Below are 15301 nucleotides of genomic sequence, written 5' to 3'. Positions count from 1 at the left end.
TATGTTGATGTGCTATTGTTTTTAATTGTTTTTATTTTATTTGTATATTTAACCTATTCTTGACTCTGTGGTTCTTGCACTTGTTTGGGGAACAGGATCTCATTATCTTTATCTACATTTCTGCCTGAGAAATGACACCCTGATATAGTTCTGTGATCTGTGAAACAGTTCTGTTAATCACTGAGGCATTGTGTGTTTGTGTGTTCTTTTTCTTTAGAATTTTCAAATAAACTTGACGTGTTTTATGATTAATAGTGATGTTGTGCTTGTACTATTTTGGACACACTGTCCTCAGGCTCCAGCTTTATGTTGTATGTTGATCGTATTAAAACAAAGAAAACAATCTGAAGTTGTTGTTTTTAAGTTATATATACCATGATTTTTCCGGTCCGGCCCACTTGGGAATAGATTTTCCTCCATGTGGCCCCTGAGCTAAAATGAGTTTGACACCCCTGGTCTACAGTGATGTTTTAATTTAATATGTGCTGTTTCCCTATTAAAAATAATAAACAAAACACACAATGTGAGTGTGGGACTCCCGGCTATCTGTGTCGTCAGACCGACAGGGATTACAATGGGGATCTAAGAGGTGCAATCTTCTAATGAATTCTAGGAGGCCATGGATTTAAGGGTGTAATGTCCCATCCATAACCCCCTTCTCTTCCCACGTACACTCATCCAACACAAATAAACATCTGCAGACATCAGCAACATTAAGTTACTTGTCACAATACATTTCATACAATATAATAAACTTAATTCCAGTACAGGAAATACAGTAAGCACATGCATATCAAGAGATTACAGAGACCATTAAGAACTAATCTTTTCACAAATAATAATTTGTTTGACATTTGGAATACCAGGTTATGAATATCCCACAATGAAATCACATTGAAGCAATACAGAATTGTGCCATTTTAGGACAACTCTGATGTGCCACTTATGTAAATTGATGTCCTGAATTAATGAACCCTTCCTTTGTCATTCTCCATGATGATGTTGCTGAAACTGATCATGGCTCTTGTCAGTCCCAGCTGATAATCAATCCAATTCAATCACTAAAAATGCTTTTTTACATCAGCAGTTGTCACAAAGTGCTTTACGTAATCATGTGTTGTGTTTATTGATTAGCTGTATTGTCATTTGTCTGTTGGCCTGTTTCCGTCTGTGCCAATCACCTCAGGGCTAATGGGGATACTAATAAATACTAAAATATTAAATAAATACTAAGTGTCCCTCACTGGGACCTGCTGTGTAGTAGCTAACCTCCAGTCAGGTCTAACAGGATGTGGATATATGATGATGTCTATGGTTTTGTACCAAATGGCATCCTATTCTCTATATAGAGAACAGGGTGCCATTTGGCATGTACACTATGAGTCTGAATGAGTCAGAGGAAAGAAGAGGACAGTCTCTAGAGGAGGAAACTATGTTTCACCATGTTTTGCCTTCAGCATCGCTTAGAGAGTATGTTGTAACCTTGTATAGAATACTGAGATGGGTAGCATTCGTTCATCAGATATCTTATTTCCCCTAGTTCCTTCCTCTCCCAGAATAGCATGCATTGATTCAAAACAAGCAGAATATCGGCTATGGAAAAAACTAAATCATCCGGTTGTCAGCTTCAGTGTGATTCGATCTTTAGGAAATGGCGTTGCACTGACAACACTGTTGTGCAACCGTCAGGAAAATAATAGATTACCTCAAAGAAATGCATTAGATCCTTTGCAATTATTTTGGTGGCAGAATTACTACTAGCCTATACTAATGACTTCAAAACATGAGTACATATTTTCCTAAGCAAACTAGTTTCATTAGAGTGTGTCAGAGTGGTCACATGTGAATCATTTTGTTGACATAATGCCACCACCATATTCCAAGTTTAAACCCTTTCTTCCACCCTCTAGCTCCTGGATGTGAGAGGTCAGTTGCCCATGCATAACAACATCAGACACTTGATTCACCCTATTCCCTTTATAGTGCACTGCTCTGGTCAAAAGCAGTGCACATTAAAGGGAATATAGTGCCATTTGGAAAGCATCCACTGTTGAATATTAAGCATCATTAGTGGACCCGGCATCTGAATCCTAACAAGGCAAGGTGCTAAAAATAAAAGCCAATTTTCCTCTGGTGGCTGCAGGCTATGAGGAGCTGACATGGAACTGTTATAGTTTCTCCTCACCTTGACACTGCTCCCTTCAGGGGTACAGAGAGGGGGCGGACTGAGAACACAATGAACCAACATACACATGTATCACCCTCACAATGTTGTCTAAGGAGCACTTAGTCAGTCCTTAGATTACTGTGAAACAGAAATATACACCACTGCACACCAGTAATGGCAGTAAACAGATCTCAATAAAATAGAAACAGAGCTAGAGAGAAAGAGAGGCACACTGCTGCTAGTCTTGTGACAGGAGTTAAGGTTTAAAGTGAACTGAAGTAACATGAAAAGTAAATGTTTGATGTTTTGATGAGGACAATTCCAACTCCTGTGTGTCATGATAAAATGGTCTTTATAGTGCGTCAAAGCTTGGAGAGTCAAGAGGCTAGTTGATTTAGAAACTATCCTCAGGCACTTAAGAACACAACACATAGCTGAGCGGACTACAACTGTTTCCTGATGGATGCCATCCCAGTCAGCCACGCTTGTAAGATACATTTAGGGGGTTTCACTTTCCATTTGTGTTTCACTCTTTCTCCATACATGTAGGTTGATAATAATCTGTACTGCTTGCATGAACAAGCGGACTAACTGAGTGATATGCATTGAGTAAAAGTGACAGATTATCCCAGACACAATTCCTTTTATAGCATGCCATTAAGGAAGGCTGTGGAGGCTGCATGGTAGAATGCCCTAAGCGCAGCTCTCTGCTAAACTGCTCTTATCTCCTGAAGCACAAACAAAAGCTTGTGTTCAGTTGCATAAAACTTTTATCTTAATCGACATCAACTGTTAGAGGGCATCTGTTGTTTTGTGGTTCTGGGAGAAATGGCCAGTCCCTACAAGTTGAAAGTTCTATCATAAACATAGCCTACAGTCCATACAGCAATATATAACTTATTTAGCTGTCCTTAATGGCACATGACAGCAGCATAACAACGTGGCTATAATGCTAATGGATGACAGTCAATCAAGCAACCTGTTAATGCTAAACTGATATAGAAGCAAAATACAGTACACATAAATATGCCCCTATAACCAGGCTATGACCAGGCTTTAACCTAGCAATTGAACTAGGCAGTTGATAGTGAGTATGTCACGACTGAAGCAGGAGAACTGAACTGAACTGAAATAGCAATCTACATTTATTAGATCTGGTGAATGATGTTAACATTAATAATTCACCAGGCTCTCTCTGAAAACTATGAAAAATAGACCCTGCATTATTAACAGGACATGCAGATTTAATTAGCAGGGTTATGAATTAATAATGACATTATCCTAAGCGCTCCGCTATAATCCGTGGCTATAACACTGGGGCAATCAACAGACCAAAGATCAGGCATTTATTTTACTTTGTGAAAAGTGTTGATACAGTATGACGTGTAGTAAAGCTGTATGTGAATCCAAGCGTAGAATTCTCCTTCAGGGAGCGTCTCTCGGGAATGCACCCTCCTTCAGGGAGCGTCTCTCGGGAATGCACCCTCCTTCAGGGAGCGTCTCTCGGGAATGCACCCTCCTTCAGGGAGCGTCTCTCGGGAATGCACCCTCCTTCAGGGAGCGTCTCTCGGGAATGCACCCTCCTTCAGGGAGCGTCTCTCGGGAATGCACCCTCCTTCAGGGAGCGTCTCTCGGGAATGCACCCTCCTTCAGGGAGCGTCTCTCGGGAATGCACCCTCCTTCAGGGAGCGTCTCTCGGGAATGCACCCTCCTTCAGGGAGCGTCTCTCGGGAATGCACCCTCCTTCAGGGAGCGTCTCTCGGGAATGCACCCTGAGATAACATTACTGTACATCTTTTTGACAAGGTTGTGTGATGATCACTGAGAAATTATAATTATTTTAGTGAGTTTCATATGAGCCTTTTAATCTCCTGTTCTTTAGTCACTCGTCAGCATTGTCTGCCATTGACTGTGATGTTACGGTCAGTAGCCCCATTTCCTGGGCACTGTGGTGACTGTACTGTGGCCCTCGCTGCTAAATCTACCCTCAATGGGTTAACTCTAACAGAGAAAGAAAAAAGGGCACAGGCAGTGTACAGTACATGATGTTGTCTAGTTTCATCATCATTGATCCATGAGTGCTCTGAGACCATGTGTCTGGTGCATGAACCTGAGAAGGACTGGCTGTCTAATGTAGTCCAGATGGGTCTTGCTACACATGATGCTCAGGGTGGGAGAGCTGCTTCAGGCCTGCATTCTAAATGACACCCTATTCCCTACATAGTGCACGTTGGCTATGGGCCCTGGTCAAAAGTAGTGCACTACAGTATAAAGGGAATAGGGTGCCATTTGGAACTCAGCCCAAGTCTCAGAGATTCATCTCACATGGTGAGCGTACCAGAGTAAGAAAACAACACTGGAGCAGAGAGAATTCTGGGAAGATTGTATCAGCCATAAACATCAGCCTCTGAGTGAGACATAATTTCTCTAGATATTCTGTCCATATTCCCAAACTATCTGCATTTACTTTCTCAGAAAAATTGGAAATTGGTGCAGAATGAGAATATACACTGAGTGTACAAAACATTAGGAACACCTTCCTAATATTGAGTTGCATCCCCTTTTGCCCTCAGAACAGCATCAATTCGTTGAGGCATGGACTCTACAAGGTGTCGAAAGTGTTCGACAGGGATGCTGGCCCATGTTGACTCCAATGCTTCTCACAGTTGTGTCAAGTTGGCTGGATGTCCTTTGTGTGGTGGGCCATTCTTGATACTGTTGTGGAAATTCTAATCAAGTGAGAGAGACATTTCTTAAAACAATCAATCTTTATTTGATATTGATTAATTATTGCAATAATGGAGGTGGTCAACGAACCCCCCCGTAGGAGATTCGTTGAGAGCCCAACAAACAGGAAATGCTGACTTCTTATAAAGTGGACCTAAAAATGCTTAGTCATGGCTGGTTCCACCCCTCCCCGGGCAGCTCAGGGCATCATAAGCTACCTTGTTTTCTTCTTGTGGCTATGTGTATCGGGTTATAGAGCACAAACAAGTGATAACGTTAGTTCCATTATTCACCTGTTCAAGCCAGCCTCTGTCACCTCATATCTCCATACAGCTGTGCCCTTGAAAGATCTGAGAAGAAACAGGATGGGCTGAGACACTGTGGTCACTCTCAGAGGGTCTTTGTCTTGACCGTGTGACTAAGTTGAACAGAGGCAGAGTGGAAAAATACCAGCTCCTTCTTACAAGACCTTCAAACAGACAGTTGGAAATGTATAGGTTTTTACGGCTCATACAGCGCATGTGCATAACAAAATATGTAATTTTGCCATGACAATACACACGAGCGTGAAAAACCCAGTAACATTGCAGTTCTTGACACACTCAAACCGGTACACCTGGCACCTACTACCATAGCCCGTTCAAAGGCACTTAAATCTTTTGTCTTGCCCATTCACTCTCTGAATGGCACATACACAATCCATGTCTCAACTGTCTTAAGGCTTAAAAGCCTTCTTCCCCTTCATCTACACTGATTGAAGTGGATTTAACAGGTGACATCTATAAGGGATCATAACTTTCACCTGGATTCACCTGGTCAGTCTATGTCATGGAAAGATCAGGTGTTCCTAATGTTTTGTATACACAGTGTATCTCAAAATTGAGGGAAAAAAGATGTCAGCTTTATTATTAGTGTAGCTGTGAACCATAAAGTGAAGTAATAGAGATATAAATAGTTTATTTTCAAAAATGTAACTCTGACTCAAGTAATTTTAGACAATCAATCTTAACTGATGCAATATTCAGTCTCTATCTAAAAGCCCAGCGTCAGCTTCGGGAAATGTTATCTGACCGGATAACACCGTGGGAATTCTTTATGGCTCTTCTTGTGTCCTACAGTAGCATCATGACCTACTGGGGCGGCAGCAAGTCTAGCAGTTAAGAGTGTTGGGCCAGTAACCGAAAGGTTGCTGTTTTGAATCCCTGAGCTGGCAAGGTGGAAAAATCTGCTGTTGAGCACAGACTAGACATAACATAGTAAACGTAAATCCGGGATACTCAAATTAGTATGGTTTGGTATGGTTAAATAAGACAGATGGTTACTTAAGGCAAAAACAAAAGTAGAGTGGTTGGTCGGAGTGGATAGCTACTTTGCAACTACATAGCCTTTTAGCTAACCTTAACCCTTTAACCGAACTCCTAAACTTAACCCTAACCCCTACCCCTAACCCTAACCCTAGCCTAGCTAACGTTAGCCAGCTAGCTACCGTTAGCCACCTAGCCACCTAGCTAGAATTCGTAACATATCATATGTTTTGCAAATTTGTAACATATTGTACATTTTGCAAATTCGGAACATATAATACAAAATGTAATTCGTAACATATCATATACGAAATGGGTGATGGACATCTACAAATTAATACATACATATGAAACATAACATATCATACTAAATGGAGTGTCTCGGATTTACATACAAAATACTCTGCGACCAGGTTGATGAGCAAGGCAGTTAACCTTCAACAACTACTCCCCGGGCGCCAATGATGTCGATTAAGGCAGCCCCCCACACCTCTCTGATTCAGAGGTTGGGTTAAATGCGGAAGACACATTTCTGTTGAATGCATTCAGTTGTGCAACTGACTAGGTATCCTCCTTTCCCTACTGAAACAAATGCCACTTGTATCTTTGTTTTGGCTTCTGTAGTGTAACTGAAACCCATCCTGCTAATTGGGGTTTGTTTCCCTACAGGAAATTGCATGGTGTCAGTTTGTTTAGCATTGTCTAGGACACTGGTGGGGTCAATTACTTAATGCTACTGTAAAATGTCTGTGGAAATGCAAGAGGCCCCTCCTAATGCTGCTGTGTAATGTAAACAACCACACATCTCTCCTTCTGGCTCAGAGGCACTGCAGTTTCACACTGACCTCTTTCTGACTGACCCGAGTTTGGACACCTTCGAAGTTACACTTCCCCTCTTTATAGCTCTGCAATAGTACAAGCTGTGTAGAAACTTTTTCACTCTTCCATATCAGACGCAGTATCAGTCAAATTCCCAGCATTCTGATTCTCTTTCCCTGGTCATCTCAATATTTCATTTGATGTATCAGTACAGACATTTCATTTCAAAGCCTTCTGAAAAACATGTCTGAGTAAATTGCCTCAGAAAATGCAGTTCTCTGATTGGCCACTCTGGTCCTGTATAGGATGCTCACCAAATGGCACCCTATTCCCTACATAGCACACACTTATGACCAGAGCCCTATGAGACAAATCAAATCAAATGTTATTGGTTTCATACACATGTTTAGCAGATGTTATTGCGGGTGTAGCGAAATGCTTGTGTTCCTCGCTCCAACAGTGCAGTAACATCTAACAATACATACAAATCTAAAAGTAAAATAATATAATTAAGAAATATAGAAATATTAGGACGAGCAATGTCAGAGTCCGGAGTAAGAATATAGACAGTATATATATATATATGTGATGGGATGTATAAACATTATGGACAGTATGTGGATAGAATATATAGCATATCTGAAGAATACGTGGATAGAATAGTATAGGATGGAATTGACTAGAATACAGTATATACATATGAAATGGGTAAAACAGTATGTAAACATTATTAAAGTGACCAGTATTCCATGTCTATGTACATAGGGCAGCAGTCTCTAAGGTGCAGGGATGAGTAACCGGGTGGTAGCCGGCTAGTGACAGTGACTAAGTTCTGGGCAGGGTACTGGGTGGAGGCCGGCTAATGATGGCTATTTAAAAGTCTGATGGCTTTGAGATAGAAGCTGTTTTTCAGTCTCTCGGTCCCAGCATTGATGCACCTGTACTGACCTCGCTTTCTGGATGATAGCGGGGTGAACAGGCCGTGGCTCGGGTGGCTGAGGTCCTGGATGATATTCTTGGCCTTCCTTTGACACCGGGTGCTGTAGATGTCCTGAAGGGCAGGAAATGTGCTCCCGGTGATGCGTTGGGATGCGGACGGTGCAGTTGCTGTACCAGGTGGTGATACAGCCTGACAGGATGCTCTCAGTTGTGCATCTGTAAAAGTTTGTGAGGGTCTTAGGGGCGAAGCCGAATTACTTCAGCCTCATTAGATTGAAGAGGCGCTGTGTGTCACCACACATCAGTGATGTGTACGCCGAGGAACTTTAAGCTTTTCACCTTCTCCACTGCGACCCCGTCGATGTGGATGGGGGCGTGCTCCCTCTGCTGTCTCCTGAAGTCCACGATCGGCTCCTTTGTTTTGTTGACGTTGAGGGAGAGGTTATTTTCCTGGCACCACTCCGCCAGGGCCCTCACCTCCTCCCTGTAGGCTGTCTCGTCGTTGTTGGTAATCAGGCCTAGCACCTTTGTGTCGTCTGTAAACTTGATGATTGAGTTGGAGGCGTACATGGCCACGCAGTCATGGGTAAACAGGGAGTACAGGAGGGGGCTGAACACGCACCCTTGTGGGGCCCCTGTGTTGAGGATCAGCGTAGTGGAGGTGTTGCCTACCTTCACAACCTGGGGGCGGCCCGTCAGGAAGACCAGGACCCAGTTGCACAGGGCGGGGTTCAGACCCAAGGTCCCGCGCTTAATGATGAGCTTGGAGGGTACTATGGTGTTGAAGGCTGAGCTATAGTCAATTAACAGCATTCTTACATAGGTATGTAAGATGGGATAGGGCAGTGTGCAGTGCGCTGGCGATCTGTGGATCTATTGGGGCTGTATGCAAATTGCAATGGGTCTAGGGTGTCAGGTAAGGTGGAGGTGATATGATCCTTAACTAGCCTCTCAAAGCAATTCATGATGACAGAAGTGAGTGCTACGGGGCGATATGAATTTAGTTAAGTTGCCTTCGCTTTCTTGGGTACAGGAACAATGGTTGACATATTGAAGCAAGTGGGGACAGCAGACTGGTTTTCCCTTTATAATACGTGATTGTCTGGAGTCCCTGCCACATACAGTTGAAGTCGGAAGTTTACATACACTTAGGTTGGAGTCATTAAAACTTGTTTTTCAACCACTCCACACATTTCTTGTTAACAAACTATAGTTTTGGCAAGTCGGTTAGGACATCTACTTTGTGCATGACACAAGTAATTTTTCCAACAATTGTTTACAGACAGATTATTTCACTTATAATTCACTGTATCACAATTCCAGTGGGTCAGAAGTTTACGTACACTAAGTTGACTCTGCCTTTAATCAACTTGGAAAATTCCAGAAAATGATGTCATGGCTTTAGAAGCTTCTGATAGGCTAATTGACATAATTTGAGTCAATTGGAGGTGTACCTATGGATGTATTTCAAGGCCTACCTTCAAACTCAGTGCCTCTTTGCTTGACATCATGGGAAAATCAAAAGAAATCAGTCAAGACCTCAGAAAAAAAATTGTAGACCTCCACAAGTCTGGTTCATCCTTGGGAGCAATTTCCAAACGCCTGAAGGTACCACGTTCATCTGTACAAACAATAGTACGCAAGTATGTGGTCCTCTGTAACTCAATTGGTAGAGCATGGCGCTTGTAACGCCAGGGTAGTGGGTTCGATCCCCGGGACCACCCATACGTAAAAATTTATGCACGCATGACTGTAAGTCGCTTTGGATAAAAGCGTCTGCTAAATGGCATATTATTATTATTATTAAGTATAAACACCATGGGACCACGCAGCCGTCATACCGCTCAGGAAGGAGACGCGTTCTGTCTCCTAGAGATGAACGTACTTTGGTGCAAAAAGTGCAAATCAATCCCAGGTACAAAAGTATCTATATCCACAGTAAAACGAGTCCTATATCGACATAACCTGAAAGGCCGCTCAGCAAGGAAGAAGCCACTGCTCCAAAACCACCCTAAAAAAGACAGACTACGGTTTGCAACTGCACAAAGATCGTACGTTTTGGAGAAATGTCATCTGGTCTGATGAAACAAAAATAGAACTGTTTGGCCATAATGACCATCGTTATGTGTGGAGGAAAAAGGGGGTTGCTTGCAAGCCGAAGAACACCATCCCAACCGTGAAGCATGTGGGTGGCAGCATCATGCTGTGGGGGTGCTTTGCTGCAGGAGGGACTGGTGCACTTCACAAAATAGATGGCATCATGAGGAAGGAAAATTATGTGGATATATTGAAGCAACATCTCAAGACATCAGTCAGGAAGTTAAAGCTTGGTCGCAAATGGGTCTTCCAAATGGAAAATGACCCCAAGCATACTTCCAAAGTTGTGGCAAAATGGCTTAAGGACAACAAAGTCAAGGTATTGGAGTGGCCATCACAAAGCCCTGACCTCAATCCTATAGAAAAATTGTGGGCCGAACTGAAAAAGCGTGTGTGAGCAAGGAGGCCTACAAACCTGACTCAGTTACACCAGCTCTGTCAGGAGGAATGGGCCAAAATTCACCCAACTTATTGTGGGAAGCTTGTGGAAGGCTACCCGAAACATTTGACCCAAGTTAAACAATTTAAAGGCAATGCTACCAAATACTAATTGAGTGTATGTAAACTTCTGACCCACTGGGAATGTGATGATAGAAATAAAAGCTGAAATAAATAATTCTCTCTACTATTATTCTGACATTTCACATTCTTAAAATAAAGTGTTGATCCTAACTGACCTAAGACAGGGAATTTTTACTAGGATTAAAAGGTCAGGAATTGTGAAAAACTGAGTTTAAATGTATTTGGCTAAGGTGTATGTAAACTTCCGACTTCAACTGTACGTCTCATGTCTGAGCCGTTGAATTGTGACTCCACTTTGTCTCTATACTGGTGTTTTGCCTGTTTGACTGCCTTACGGAGGGCATAACTGGATTTAGTATTCTATCATATTCCCATGTTTAAATGCGAAGGTTCGCACTTTCAGTTTTGCCATCTATGCACGGTTTTTGGTTTGGATAGGTTTTAATCGTCACAGTGGGATCAACATCCCCTATAGACTTCCTGATGAACTCAGTCACTGTGTCAGTGTATACGCCAATGTTATTCTCAGAGGCAACCCGGAACATGTCCCAGTCCACGTGATCAAAACAGTCTTGAAGCATGGATTCCGATTGGTACGACCAGCATTGAATAGACATTAGCACGGGTACTTCCAGTTTGAGTTTCTGCCTATAGGAAGGGAGGAGCAAAATGGAGTTGTGATCTGATTAGCCGAATGGAGGTCAGGGGAGGGCCTTGTAGCCATCCTGGAAGGGAGAGTAACAATGGTTGAGAGTTTTTGAAGCGCGAGTACTGCAGGCGATGTGTTGAAAAAACTTTGGTAGCATTTTCCTCAGATTTGCTTTATTAAAGTCCCCAGCTATAATACATGTGGCCTTAGGATATGCAGTTTCCAGTTTGCACAAGATCCAGTGTAGCTCCTTGAGAGCTGTTGTGGTATCGGCTTGAGGGGGAATATACACGGCTGTGACGATAACCGAAGAAAATTCTCTAGGGATGTAACGCTGTCGGCATTTGATTGTGACAGGGGGTGACTCAGCTGGCTCATGATCCAGGAAGTCACAGTGACATACTCCTCTACAGTTGTAGGATTTTAATTTGATCACTCTTTTGTTGCTGCGAATTTTCCTGCACCGCAGGAAATGCAGATGAGCTTCACTGAAAACCTGCATTAACACATGGTTATATTAAGAGTATTGCACTTTTCAAGTAGCCTAATTTTGGCCAGCTAATAGCCTAACCACCGATCAAGCAACATAATAGACTACAGTGCCTTCGGAAAGTATTCAGACCCCTTGACTTTTTCCACATTTTGTTAAGTTACAGCCTTATTCTAAAATTGATTAAATTAATTATTTTAGGCATCAATCTACACACCATACCCTATAATGAGAAAATGAAAACAGGGTTTTAGACATTTTTGCAAATGTATAAAAAATATATAAAAAACATTATTTACATAAGTATTCAGACCTTTTGCTATGAGACTAGAAATTGAGCTCAGTTGCATCCTGTTTCCATTGATCATCCTTGAGATGTTTCTACAACTTGATTGGAGTCCACCTGTGGTAAATTCAATTGATTGGACATGATTTGGAAAGGCACACACCTGTCTATATAAGGTCCCACAGTTGACAGTGCATGTCAGAGCAAAAAACAAGCCATGAGGTCAAAGGAATTGTCCGTAGTGCCCCGAGACAGGATTGTGTCGAGGCACAGATCTGGGTAAGGGTTCCAAAAAAATTCTACAGCATTGAAGGTCCCCAAGAACACAGTGGCCTCCATTATTCTTAAATGGAAGACGTTTGGAACCACCAAGACTCTTCCTAGAGCTGGCCAACCGGCCAAACTGAGCAATCGGGGGAGAAGGGCCTTGGTCAGGGAGGTGACCAAGAACCCGATGGTCACTCTGACAGAGCTCCAGAGTTCCTCTGTGGAGATGGGAGAACCTTCCAGAAGGACAACCATCTCTGCAACACTCCACCAATCAGGCCTTTGTGGTAGAGTGGCCAGACGGAAGCCACTCCTCAGTAAAAGGCACATGAGATCCCGCTTGGAGTTTGCCAAAAGGCACCTAAAGACTCTCAGACCATGAGAAACAAGATTCTCTGGTCTGATGAAACCAAGATTGAACTCTTTGGCCTGAATGCCAAGCGTCACGTCTGGAGGAAACCTGGCACCATCCCTACGGTGAAGCATGGTGGTGGCAGCATCATGCTGTGGGGATGTTTTTCAGCGACAGGGACTGGGAGACTAGTCAGGATCAAGGGAAAGATGAACGGAGCAAAGTACAGAGAGATCCTTGATGAAAACCTGCTCCAGAGCGCTCAGGACCTCAGACTGGGGCGAACGTACACCTTCCAACAGGACAACGACCCTAAGCACACAGCCAAGACAACACAAGAGTGGCTTCGGGACAAGTCTCTGAATGTCCTTGAGTGGCCCAGCCAGAGCCCGTACTTGAACCCGATCGAACATCTCTGGAGAGACCTTAAGATAGCTGTGCAGCGACGCTCCCCATCCAACCTGACAGAGCTTGAGAGGATCTGCAGAGAAGAATGGGAGAAACTCCCCAAATACAGGTGTGCCAAGCTTGTAACGTCATACCCAAGAAGACTTGAGGCTGTAATCGCTGCCAAAGGTACTTCAACAAAGTACCAAGTAAAGGGTCTGAACACTTATGTAAATGTGATATCAGCTTTTATTTTGTTATTTTTTTTTAACATTTGCAATAGAATGAGGCTGTAACGTAACAAAATGTGGAAAAAGTCAAGGGGTCTGAATACATTCCGAAGGCACTGTAAACATTCAAATCCTGTTGCTGCAGGATTATTTTTCTGCCACAATACTGGTCAAATTAATATCCTACATCTGTATGTCACATTCCATCTCCTCCTCCCACCCTCTATATCTGTCACCCTGTGAAGAAGAAGTTAAAAGGCCACCGGCGCTCACCTGACTAGACTACACAATCACAAGGAAACCTGGATGAAGCAAATTAGGAAGTGTAGTAGTGGTCGACCAGTGCTTTAGGACCATGCAGATGCCTCAGAGCGGTCGGGTAGGCTGTTTTCCTGTTTCAGCCGGAGGATTTATGACCGCAGGGACACCACAGAGCGTGCTGACAGGCTGTGTGAAGGCAAAGCATCTGAAAGGCTGGCGTATAGGACCAGCATGGGAGAGATGAACAGAGGCAGCTGCTGTCTGTGTTGCGCTTTTTCTCCGAGTTTTAAAAGCAAGCAGAGCATAAACTGGCTACTCTTTATTTGACTGATCTAGCTGGCAGAAAAAAAGTATGTATTCCCAGTGCTGAGCTAGTAGTAATTGACATGTTATGTTAGCTAATGTTTCATCCCCTCTCGACTGAAGTGAATGAACTACTAGCAGCTAGTTAGCTAGCTAGTAGCCTCTAGCTATCTGTCAGGTAGCAGTACCTAACAGCTGTTGTGTGTATGGAAATGTCTTGTAGCCTTTGTTTTGTCCCGTTTTAACAGAAGTAATTTGATGATGTACCATTAGCTAGAGCTAGCCAAAAGTTGGTTAACTTTAGATAGCTAGCTAGCTCACTAACTTTAGCTACTATTTTTGCTCAATTACACTAGACCTGAATCAAACAATGAATTGAAGACTGATATTCTGACGTTTTTTCAGCGCAATGTTATTTCTTATTAGTCAGTATAGTAATGTAACGTTATTGATCTGTCAGTTTCCCTAGCTAATTCCCTACTTTTCACACTGACGCGGTATAAACAGCTCTACAGGCTTCACTGTCATGGTGAACAGTCAGTACACACACTATGCTCATCATGTCTTAGCAGGATCAGATGGTGACAGGTGTCCCTGCAGGGTCAGACAGCCAGGGAAGACCAGTCTACGGAGCTCAGGTGAATTTTGCGATGTATTATTAGTGAATTGATACAAAGTTCCATCTTGAGTTGATGGGTAGGCTACAGTCTGGGATCTGGGAATAATGGTAATTTCAATTATTGAACCATTTATTCTATTCACAGATAATATAATGTATAAGTGTACACCAAGGTAATTCTTTGTCATGCCTGATCTGAGCAGGATCAGATGGCCACAGGGGTCTCATCAGGGTCAGGCAGCCAGGGAAGACCAGTCTGTGACAGAGCAGAGGTGAACTTTTGCCGATACAACACTTTATTCTTTCTGTGCAGCAAACACTGGACAAGCAAGAAGCTTCAAAGATTGAAACTATTGTAAGGCAGTCTGACAAACCTCTAAAGTTGATTTCCAAACTGTATCAAGGGTTGATATTGACTTTAACAGTTGACACAAAACATGTTAAACAAAAATGTGAGGAAGACCTGGGAGATGCTATTGATGATGATGAATGGATACAGATATGTTAGAATGCCCAGTCATGTTCATATAATCGCAGACATAAATTACTGCAGTTTAAGACCATCCATAGAATGTACCATATGCAAGTGAAACTGAATATCATGCACTCAGAAATTGTATTATTCTGCTGGAGGTGTAAAGCACAAAAGGGGACCTATTTGCATATGTTATGGTCTTGTGAAGGCTGGCTGAATTCTGGCAAACAGTATGTTATTTTATCTCAGCATGTCTACAGATTCTCCCTTCACCCTGTTTTTGTTTGCTTGGAAAGGATACTGAAGACTGTTATCAGAAGAAACTGCGTAACCTAGCATTTATAGCGGCTAAGAAATGCATTGCCATTAATTGGAATGTTGGTTATCCTCCCACAATGTATGGAAGA

The sequence above is a fragment of the Coregonus clupeaformis genome, chromosome 18 (genome assembly GCF_020615455.1).
Source record: "Coregonus clupeaformis isolate EN_2021a chromosome 18, ASM2061545v1, whole genome shotgun sequence".
NCBI classification, from domain to species: domain Eukaryota; kingdom Metazoa; phylum Chordata; class Actinopteri; order Salmoniformes; family Salmonidae; genus Coregonus; species Coregonus clupeaformis.
Note: the sequence above shows the minus strand (reverse complement) of the source record.